The sequence below is a fragment of the Protopterus annectens genome, chromosome 14.part0 (assembly GCF_019279795.1).
Source record: "Protopterus annectens isolate FY-2018-M chromosome 14.part0, PAN1.0, whole genome shotgun sequence".
NCBI classification, from domain to species: Eukaryota; Metazoa; Chordata; order Ceratodontiformes; family Protopteridae; genus Protopterus; species Protopterus annectens.
Window position 1 is genome coordinate 265,235,676 of NC_056748.1, and position 12,014 is coordinate 265,247,689.

Sequence of the window (12,014 nt, forward strand, 5' to 3'; positions counted from 1 at the left end):
GAAGTACTCCTTCCATCTGCCTTTGATGTCCTATGGTCTGGTGAGCAGGTTTTTGCTGGCATCCCTTATGAAGGGTGTCTGACTATCTTCTTTATCTTTCAGTCTTTGCCTTGCAGTCTGATATAGTTTCTTTGTGCCACCTACTGAGTCACTTTCTAGAAGATGGTAGAGTGCCTCTGATGCCCTGTTCTTTGCTATTGCAATTCCTTTCTTAGCTTCTTTGTTAGCCAACTAGTATTCCTTCCTAGCCTGATCCATCTTTTCTATCTCCTGCTTTTTCGTGCACTCTTTCTATCTTTTGATGACTTCTTGGACTTCTGCATTCCACCACCAGCTTTCCTTCTGTACCTTATTTCCATACCTGCCTCAGACATATTTCTGTTCTGCAGTCCTCACACATGTCATTTTGAGTCACTGCCATTCTTCTTTCACTCCACGTATTTCCGTCTCTTCTTGGAGTGCTAGAGCCCTGAGTAATTCCTTGAACTGTTGTACTTTCTCCAGTCAACTTCCAGGTTTTCAGCCTGGTCTCTGTTGAGCTTAAAGCCCTCTCCATTGCTTGCAGTTGATTGTGGCAACCAGTGTTTTATGCTGTGGGCTGACTGTTTCACTTGGGATGACTTTGCAATCACTGATTCTACGCCAATGCTCTTTTCTTACTAGGAGGAAGTCTACCTGAGTTGCATGTTGGCCACCCTTGTATGTGATTTTGTGACTGTCTCTCTTTCTGAACCATGTGTTGGATACTATCAAGCCATTTGCCAAACAGAAGTCTAGAATGGTCTCTCCTTCTTTATTCCTGTTGCCTAGCCCATGTGGATCCAGGCAGTCTTCATATCCTGCTCTGTCTTTCCCGATATGTGTGTTGAAGTCACTTATTATCAACACCAATTCATGTTGTCCTGATTTATCTAGTAGGTCCTGCAACTGCTGTATGAATGCACTCTTTTCCTCACTATCAGAACCCATCTGTGGGGCACAGGCTGAGATTAGGATTGCTGTCCTATCATTGTACTGGAGTCTGATTGCCATAAGTCTGTCATTAATTCTGATGACATCCCTCACTGCCTTCTGAAGCCTCTCTCTCATCACAATACCCACACCATTTCTAGCCTGTTCTCCTCCTAAGCAGTAGACTCTGGATTCCAAGCCAAATGGCTTTGCTGCACTGCCCTTCCATATTGTCTCTTGGATACACAGGATATCCAGCCTCCTACATAAGATCATGTCACCCACTTCCAAGCTCCATCCTGTCAGTGAGCCAACGCTGAGTGTAGCAATTCTTAGTTCATGTTTGGCAGGTTGATTGGTTTTATGTCCAGCTTTTGCACAACAGAGCTATTGTAGGTAACCCAGGCTGGGCAACTAGACACTGGCCAGCCAGTAGCTTATTGCCCCAGGGATGCTGGGTTTTATGGCAGTAACATACTGGCCAATAGGGGCACATGCACCCCTCCCACCAATAGCATGGGTTCCTGGCATAAATCAGAGTAGGCCAGGTCCTCAACTCTCTCACTTATCACAGGCAAATACCCATGCCCATTTGGCAACATTGGTGAACATGACTGAATCACCTAGAGCCATATTTTACACCGTCTTGTGGCTAGCCCTGCCCGTGATCCATGTTCTTCCTTCTTGATGATACTGTGCACTAGATGTCCAAAGTTCATAGGTTCATAGGTTCATAGGTTCATACTAGGCTATCTGCCCGAGGGCATTTACAAGCCTAGCCCATAGTTTTGTGGCTTACGCCACCCCTTTAGTATGGGGAACTATACCCATTATTTTGCTGTGCCTCTGTTGAGCAGTGACACTGAGGTAATCCCTGGGGTATAGTAGTGGTTGAGCTATACAACTCATCCCTCTATAGGGCACCTTGCAGTATCTGTGCTGTTGGCCACAGTTCCATTCATCGGTGAATTTGAGATAGAAACACTCAGCATGTTATTTGGAGGTGGGAAGAACCACACAGAGATACAGGGAGAACATGCAAACTCTAGGCAGGCATTGGCCGGAGGTTCATAGGTTGGTACTAGGCTATCAGCCCTAGGGCCTATATAAGCCTAGCCATAACAATTCCCTGGCTATTTCTTCCCACACTATTTACTTCCCTGGACCCCTGTCTAGCAGGGCAACTGATGTGATCCCCGGGATGAATTTCCTTTCTCCCATCTAATCATCAAGGTTCCTTTTGAAGAGGACCAAAGAGGCACTCTGCTTGACATGTATGGGCAATCTATTCCAGAGTCTGGGGAGTCTCTGGGTCAGGAACCTATCCCTCCAGCATGTTTTGTTTATTGTGATGACAAGGTTTAGCTCCCTGGAGCGTGTGGCTCTGAGGGATTGGGATTTCTTTAAGTGTAGCATGTCCAACAGCTCTGGGTTTGACATGGCCTTGTATGTTAAGCAAAGATCACCTCTGAGTAGATGATATGTGACAGAGTGCAGCTGGAGTTTTTTAAGGCGGTCAGCGTAGGGCATCTGCTTTAGGCCCGTGATTCTTTTAGTGAGGTATTTCTGTGACCTTTCCAGTTGTTGCAGATGTCTTGTGAGGTACATACCAAATGGGGCATTGTATTCTATAATGGGTCTAATGAGGGATGAGTACAGTGGGACAATGACCTCCTTTTTTCTGGATGAAAAGCCCTTAGTGATGAGGTGTGCCACATAGAAGGATTTCCTGACTGTTGTGGCGATGTGGTTATCGAAGGTGAGACCGCTGTCCACCTGTGTCCCTAAGTCTCTTATCACACTTTCGGTGTTTAGTGTACTGCCACCTATTTGGTAATTCATGGATACATGTTTTTTTCCCAAAGGGGATAACTATACATTTCTTGGCATTGAGCTTGAGCCCATGGCTCTTGCACCAAGCATCTGTTTCTGTGAGGCCCTTTTGTAGAGTATCCACATAATTTGAGGATTCAATAATGGTTCCCAGTTTGCAGTCATCTGCAAACTTTGTTATCCAGAGACCCTTAGTGTTGGCCTGTACTTCAGAGAAGTAGATGCCAAACAAGAGCGGTCCCAGGACTGAACCCTGAGGTTCTCCACTTGTCACTTGTCTGGAGCTGGATTTGGAGTCGGCTACTTTTACAGTGTGGGTTCTATCAGTAAGCCAGTTAGCAACCCATTGAATGATATAGGGATTAATGCCCAGCTTAGTAAGTTTATCTATGATTCCAGAGTGGGGGATGGTGTCAAAGGCCTTGGCAAGGTCTAGATAGGTTGTGTGGACCACCTTACCCTTGTCCATGGCTCTGGAGACTGATTCGAAGAAGTCAATCAAGTTCAGGAGACAAGATCGGCCCTTCACGAACCCAAACTGGGTGGGGACCAGTGTTTGAAGGTTGCCAATGTCTTTGTTTATAAGTTCCATGATAATACGCTCCATGGCCTTGCAGATAAGGCTTGTCAGACTGATGGGATGGTAGTTTCCGGGATCCAAGGTGGATCCCCCCTTGTGGAGTGGGATAACTGTAGCTGTGCGCCACTCAGTGGGCATGAAACCTGAGGTGAGGCTATGATTAAACATGACACTTAGATGAGGTGCCAGTTCATATTGTAGTTCATGTAGTGCACAGCCCGGGATGTCATCTGGTCCCATGGATGCTGTATTCTTAGCTTTGGAGAATGCATTCTTTACCTGTGTGGCCGTTATTAACGGAATTTGGCAATTTTTCGGTATTGAGATGGGCCATTTAGGGGGTGAGAGGGGGGTGAAGTTGGCACTGAATCGATCTGCCAGGACATTGGCAATATCCTTGGGATCAGTATATTTAATGCAATTCTGTTTTAGCTCAGAGCAGATCTGAGCATTGCCATTTAGATTCTTGACATAGTTATAGAATGCCTTGTGGTTGTCTTTGGAATCTTTGGCAATTTTATTTTCGCAACTAGCTTTGAAGGATTTTATGAGGGATCTCAGTTTCTTACTGAGGCTGGTAAGGAAGTTTTTTGCATCCTGGGATTTTCCTCTTTTCTGCAACAGTTTCTTCCTTTTGTTTTAAAGTTTGTTTATGGCAAGGGACCACCAGATTGGCTTCTTTTTTTTGGATGAGAGCATCTTGGTTCTATTTGGGATGGCACGATTTATGCATGAGTGGATGTGCTTATACAGTGCCTTAGTGTAGGATTCAGCAGTTGAACTTTCAGCTCCCGTCTGCATGGGTGTCATGAAGTTTGTCACTTCTGACTTGAGTAGTAATTTATTATTAGTTTAGTTCTAAAATCAATTTCAAAACATCTTTAGAATAGTTCTTAAAAAGAAATCATGTTGTTTAGTTGTTTAGCATATTTTAACACATTTGTTGTATATCTATACAGGTTTTGCTGCTATTAAGGTTTATTTTAATAGAATGATTACATAGGCATATATGGTTTGCTGTTACACAGACAGACCTTTGTACATATCATCAATTTTAATTCTTTATGCTTTTGGTTCATACACTAGCGGTTCTCTGCCCCCCCCCTCTCCTCTATTTGACCCCCCTTCCCTTTGCTCACTAGGAGTCTTTTGTTTTTTCATGTTTAAAGAATTGCTATTACAAAGGCATAATTTGAACACTTGCACTGTTTGAGATATATGGTAACATGTTATATTCAGTTCAAGGAGATAATTAATTGTCAGTTTGTTCACAATCAATTTTAAAATATTTTTAAAATAGCTCCTAGAAAAAAGCCACCCTGTTCAATACATTTTAATATTTATGATATTTTTAATACATTTATTGTGTATTAGTGCAGGTTTTGTAATTTTCAAGGTCTTTTTTCAATATTACTATTGTATTTTTATACATGGGTTGCTGCTACATAGATAGATATTGGTACTTATCACTAACTTCATTTTTTATCTCTATGAACTCCAGTCCCCTTTTTATTCATTGGTTTTACTATCTTGTGCTATTTTTAATGATGATTACAATTATTACAGCAGAATTTGCACATGTTGCACTGATGCAGATACATTGTGGCAAAGCATGTTTTTAAAAAAAAATAAAAAAAATAAAAAAACAAAAATCCCTTTGTTAAATGTAAATAGAATAACACTTTAATGTACGATGATATAATGCACAAAACAAACTTTACATTTTTAAATAATGATTTTTTAAATATCAAGTGGTTTTACCTTAAGAAAGTATTTGCATATGTAATGAATTCAATTGAATTAAGCAAATGTATATAAACGGCCATTCATGCAGCTTTTATTGTACTTGATAAAGCTCGGTAGGAACCGAGTGAAAGCGCTTGTGTTAAACGTTGTGTTTTACGTGTCTTGGTGGAATAAAAGATCGTATTTTGTAGCAGCATTGGAATTATTGCCTCCGCTCAGCCATTGTGGAATTTACTGTTTTGTGCTTTGGGTTCTACTAACTTTCTTCTGACTTGAGTAGCATGAAGTTGGCTTTGGAGAAGTTTTTTATGGAGGTTTCCTTACTGGGGGGTGGGGGTGGGATGTAGATGTTAAGGGTGATTAGCTTATGGTCAGATGTGACTAACGAGGGGGTGACCATAGGTGTGGAGCATCGATTTCCCATGTTGGTAATGACCAGGTCTAGGATATTGGAGCCCCTGGTGGGACTATGGATTAGTTGATCCAGGGCATTGGAATTTATGAATTCCAAGAACCATTGGGCAAAGGTGTTGGTACATGAGTAGCTTTCCCAGTTAATGTCAGGGTAGTTAAAATCACCCGGTATTAGGGTGTTTGGTTCTATCTTAATATTTTCCAGAATGTTTAAAAAGGTGTAGTGAGAATCTTGGGGTATGGTGGTGGATCTGTAGCAAGCTACAATTTGGACTGCAGTCTTACCTAGTGTTAGTTGCACCTGGAGAATTTCAGACGCATTGTGTTGGGCAACTAGCCTGGTGGAGTGAATATCCTTGGTGAATATTGACACTCCCCCATCTTTAGTGTTTCAGTCCTGCTTTGGTGACCGAAAAGTGTGGTAAGAGTTGTAGCCTGGTATTGCAGGGGTGTTCTCTGGAGCTTTGAACCAGGTCTCAGTTACTGCACAGATATCGATGTTCTCCATTTTCAGGAGTGCCTCGAGAGAGTGCATTTTGAGGTTTAGACTTCTAGCATTGAGTAGCATTACCTTCAGATTTTGCATGCTTGTACCTGTTACGGTAGTGGTTTTGTCCTTTGAACTTTGCCTAAAAAGGCACTATAGGGGTGGCAAGAGCCTTAGCCAGTAACCTGAATCCCAGGGGCGACAGGTGCAGACCATCTCTGGCAAAGCATCGTGGTCTGTCAATCATGTCGTCCCAGGCAGACAGATACTGGATCCCCTTTGAATGACACCAGAAGCTTAGCCAATTGTTGAAGTCAATCATTTTGTCCTTATATTGTGGTATCATTCTGGGCGAAGGCAGGATGCTACTCAGGGCTAGGGTCATACCTGCCTGGGCCACATGATCCAAGAGCTCTTCCATGTCTCTTTTCATGTAGTCCAGGGAGGTACGTCTCAAGTCATTCACTCCAACATGGACAATGACAGAGTCATATTTGTACTTGTTGTGGAGTGACTTGAGGTCATGCGTTATGTGGCGTGCATGCGTTATGTGGCGGGATCAAACCTTGTACATTATGCATTGGAGGTAAAGAGAATAGATCTATGACTAATAATAAATATGGGCATGAATGCAAAAGAACAGTAAAAGATGTACAAAGAATTTGAAATATGGGGAAAATTGATAGTTACATGTTCCACAGGGTTTTACAGGACAGTGTTACTGATGTCTAACAGCATATTCCTGTAGGAAAAACAGTACACGTGAACAGACAAGTACATAAATAGTAAGGCGTACACTTTTCTGAACAGTATAGAGTAGGAGTTAATTAGAAATAAAGAAAGAAAGAGGGGAATATTTATATTTAAGTAATGGCTCAATTTCCTGGCATTTATATTTGTGTTGACAAATTAGAAATTGCTTCAATTCTGATCTAAACTTGGAATAGCTTGTGCAACAGGTGAGGTTGTGAGAGGTGATTGCCACCATTCATGTGATAGGTGAGGTTGTGAGGGGGTGACTGTCACCATTCATGGGCAAAAACAGGGAAGCTGTGATTTACACAATGCAGTTTTGTGCCAGGGGATTGTTGTGAAGGCCTACCTACAGACTGGCTGGACTAGCTGCAATGTGTTTCATTGTGAGAAGGGATATGGTGTCTTCATGGAGTAGTTTGAAAAGTAGGAAACCAAAAAAGTGACTGACTTTGGCTTTTGCACAGGAAGCCATTTTGCTTTGGCAAAAATGAGGCAGTTGTGTTCATTCCATGGGGAGTTTGCAATGAAATGGCAAATTTGTTTGATAAGGTCTGCAGGGCAGTTGCATTTTTGTTTGAAGTAGTGTCAAATAAAGGTAGGCCACATCTGAGCTGAGTAAGTAGTACACTTTTGCTTACAATGGCTCTGGCAAAAGCTGAGAGACAATGTGAGATTTTTTGGCCCAGAATAAAAAGTGACTGATTTTGGACTCAGTTTTTGAATGTGTTCCTAATAGCTGAGGAACTGATCTAGCCAAATTCCTAGGTATCTGAAAGAGGCAGTGGCTTCAATAATAGATCTATTGATATAAAACATAAGAGAGGAAGGGGCCATAGAAAGTGTTTTCTAATTACCGCAGAAGGCATGCATTTGGCTATATATGGTACCTCTATGCACATATGGGTCACTAGCTCTTCAGTGAGTTCCTTCTGCAGCTTCTGCTCTTATCCAGACCACTGAATGATGTGTTTACTCATGTCTAACATGTACTAAGGGGGTTACTTCAGCAAACTACACATTTCTGTTGTAATCTGAATATCCAGAAAACATTGAGCAAAGATTTAACATCTCTGAAGGACTCTCTTGTAAGTTGTGATGAACAGATAACAGGCATTTTAAAGAGCATGCTGGAGAGTGGCAGTGAAAACACAAACAAAACAGAAAGCAAAGAATCAAGAATTTGTAACAGCTATTCTACTTTTACAATGACTCTAATTTCACAGCAAACACTCAGTGTTTGTGAAATAACCCTGAGGTAGAAATATAGGCAAAAGATAATATAAATCCAATGGTGCTTCAGTAAGTACACAACACCAGCTCTTCATCTATTTAATTTGAATATATACTCAGTATACAGTGCTTTGGTTCTGCATCATATAAAACAAACTCCTCTTTTGTTACCTATCTTACATAAAGGATCAGAACATTTCTGTCTGGTTTAGTGGAAATACCTTTAATAAAATTATAACTGTTTTTAATGAAGGTGCAACAAGGCTGATGTTAATATTTCTGCAACAAGATCTAGTCAAGTGAAAGGAAAACAAATCTCAAAAGAGCTTTAGAGTCTGTTCTATAAAGAGGCCATCAAGTGAGGCTTGAGAAAACATTGCTCACAGTATAGCCTTGAGCCACACTATTACCCGGAGGGATGGCTTTAACAAAAAATACACCAGTTACATTAACTAGAATTACTAATTAAGTAAGTGTCATAAGGCTCCATCTTGTATAAAACATGGCAAATACAATTGCTAGGATGTAAACTCTTTCAGAAAGGTTATTTTCTGATCTCAGCATGCACATGACTCTTAATATTGGGTCTTATTTTTGTAATGAGGCACAATGTTTTTTTATAATGGGCACCTTGGGAAGACAGGTGATGTTATGGGACTTTATCAGGGTCAGATGAAATGCATTCAGAAGCTGTGGGACTTAAACCAAGGTCTGCCAACTGTTCAAATGCATTTTTATCTCATTATTCTAACCTCTAGCCTATACCAGTAGTCTGTTGAAAGCACCCAAGGCTATATTTTACAACTGACAGAGAAAAGTATGTTTATTGAGTCTCTATGGAAAGAGCTTAGTGATGCTGTCACTGTATATGTTAACCTTTAGGGAGCATATTATTGTTTGACTAGAACATCAAAGCAAGCAGATGTCGTCACATAGTGTCTTTTTAAAATTAATTTCATGGCATTTCCAGCAAGCAAATACAATTCTGTTTTATTTAGTAACATTGAATTATATGATGTTTGCTCAGTGAAATTAAAAGTAAATCCAAAATGCAGTTACTGTTGCAACATAGACTAAGAATATTACATGCTAAGAATTTCTTTTGGTCTGCAGAAACAAAGGCAAAGGTAAATTTACAAGAATCTTATACTGTGGGTATCAGAAAATAAGGCCATTAGTCATATAAGTATTATACTTAACTTTAAAAATCATGCATTTCAAAAAAATGAATATAATAGCTGAATAAAACCGAAACTTCATGGTACATGCCTGAGTCACCTATTTTGTACCACATTCTTTAAGGGTCAAAGAGTGCTAGCTTTTCATCCTTAGTTTCAAAATGTTTCCAGTAATGAATACACTAGCCAGCCACAGTATAATTTGTTATGATGTAGTTTGTTATTCCTTTGGGCACATGCACACGTAAGTGTGTGTGTGTGTGTGTGTGTGTGTGTGTGTGTGTGTGTGTGTGTGTGTGTGTGTAAAACACACACACACACATGCAACCATGTACACAGTTGATAATGTGATGCATTAAGTACTGGCTGCCCAGTTTCTTTCACTACTACAGTATTTAGAACAGGCCCTACACCCCCAAAAGGGACCTCTGTTCTGCTGATACATTTCTTCTAAACACTGTTAAAGCAAATAATTTATCAGGGGACTCACTATACCTCTGTTACATCACCAGACTCTAGAAAACCATCCTTGCAGAAGTAAAAATGATTAACAAAGTTCCAAGCTATAAAATCCATGACAAACAGTACCTTACCCTGTCCTGGTCATGCTCATGTTCATCAACAGGTTGAGACCTCTAGTGAAAACATACACTTATTATTGCTTAACTTTTTGCCCTTCTCTACTAAAATCATTACACCTCTAGCAACTTCCCACCTACACTTGAATCAATACATCCCTTTCCACACCCCTCCCGTGTTAAACAACACTTCTCATCATGCTCTGTTTCTAACTGCCCCATCCACCACTTTACCCCTCTCACGCAGCTCCTCTGTTCCTAAGTTATAATCCTTCTAGCTACACCAGTTTGGAACAGGCTGCCTAAGTAGAACTAATCCTACATCATGCACTCTCAGTTATGTGCTATTACCACTGTCCTCCTATGCACTTCTAATACCCTCCCTCCTACGTAATTTTATAACTTACTTTATTACATATCTTGAACTCCTTGCAAACCTTTCTTTACTGAAATATAAGAATGCTAAAACCTCTTTACAATAATATTTTCCTTCTGCTGTATCAATCCATTTACTTCTGCAAGATTTTACAGCTGGATCAACTGTGTAGACTTATAATTGTTGATGTATGTACTTTACTGTATATACCTGTCTTGTAATTATGTTTGTCTTTTCATGAGAAATGTTAACTATTGTTTTTATGAAAACTGTCTGAAATTCACTTGTTGATATAAATGTACTGTGGTAGAATTTTTCTTCCCAGGCCTCCACTGAAAATGGGCTCTGACCAGAGGCACTTTCCAGGTGAACAAAGACAAATAAGTAAGTAAATAAATAAATTTGATTGCCAACAAATAAATCAACTAGCCTGGATCACATACACATTCCGCTCAACCTCAAATCAGGTTTTCTTTAGCTTAAGCATGTAAGCAAACACAAAAAAAATGATACCATGCAATATTTAAGAAGCCACCAACAATGCTCCTTCCTTACAGCTGAATATCTGGATACAGTGTCCCATTTGGAGTCAGCTATTACATGAAAACATCATAGAAAGAAACTATTCCTTTCTTTTCCTGGGCCATTACTTTCTAAATCTCCAGTAAACCTAATTATGGAACGGGGTCTTTAGAAAAGGGTAGGAGCAAATTGCATAGAAAAAAGTGGGAATTGCGGCAAAAATACATGTGGAATAATGTTTTGGAAGAGGAATGAGGTTTAAAGGAAGGCAGGATTTGAATGAGCTATGGAATGTTTGACTGACTATGACTGTATAGATTATAAGAGATGCATAACTGAAAATGTGTCAGCATAGTTTGTTTTCAGTTATAAATGTAAGTGATAACTCAGTAAAGACGTTTCTTGTTTAAAAGAATAATAATTTTAAACTCAGGCTAGAATCTGCATAAATAGGGATACAAGGTAGTAGTGTTTTAGTTACTATTAGACTAATGATAAAAATAGCAAACACATGAGCTGCTAACACACCCGTCCATGACACCCAGGATGTCCTAATTAAATAACACTGCACAAACATGAGCTGCTAACACACCCGTCCATGACACCCAGGATGTCATAATTAAATAACACTGCACAAACATGAGCTGCTAACACACCCGTCCATGACACGCAGGATGTCCTAATTAAATAACACTGCACAAACATGAGCTGCTAACACACCCGTCCATGACACGCAGGATGTCCTAATTAAATAACACTGCACAAACATATCTCATGAAAGAATGCTACCTGAAGACTATGCCTATCTAAATATTGTCAGGATACATTTATATTTGAGCAATGTTTACATCCAGGTATTAATTAATTAATTAAAGTAACAAGAAACAGAAAGTAAGGAACACTACAACATGAAATAATATCTTAGAAATCATACTAACACAGTGTTTTCTGTTCCATGTCTAAAATTATGATTTCCATTGTGTTGTCAGGGCATGGCATGGCTACATTTAGTCTTAAACTACAAAAACTGATAGTGATCTATCATCACTACATCTTAACATGAAGATATCATTCCACTTAAATGTGTCCCATTATCAGGGACTTAGGTACAGATGTTGATAAAAGACTCTCCTTTGACAACCACAACTCTGTGTAATTAAAAAATCCTTCTACTTTGCACAGTTTATCCTTCATACTTTCTCCTCAAGGCCCAAAGAAGCTATAGTCTAACTTTATTCATCCCTTATTAGGCCCATCACTGAATATAATGTACCCTTCTGCATGTATCTCACCAAGTGCCTAAATCAGCTTGAGAGATCTCAATGCCTCCTCAGTAAAAATAGCTCAGGTCTCAGTAACCCAA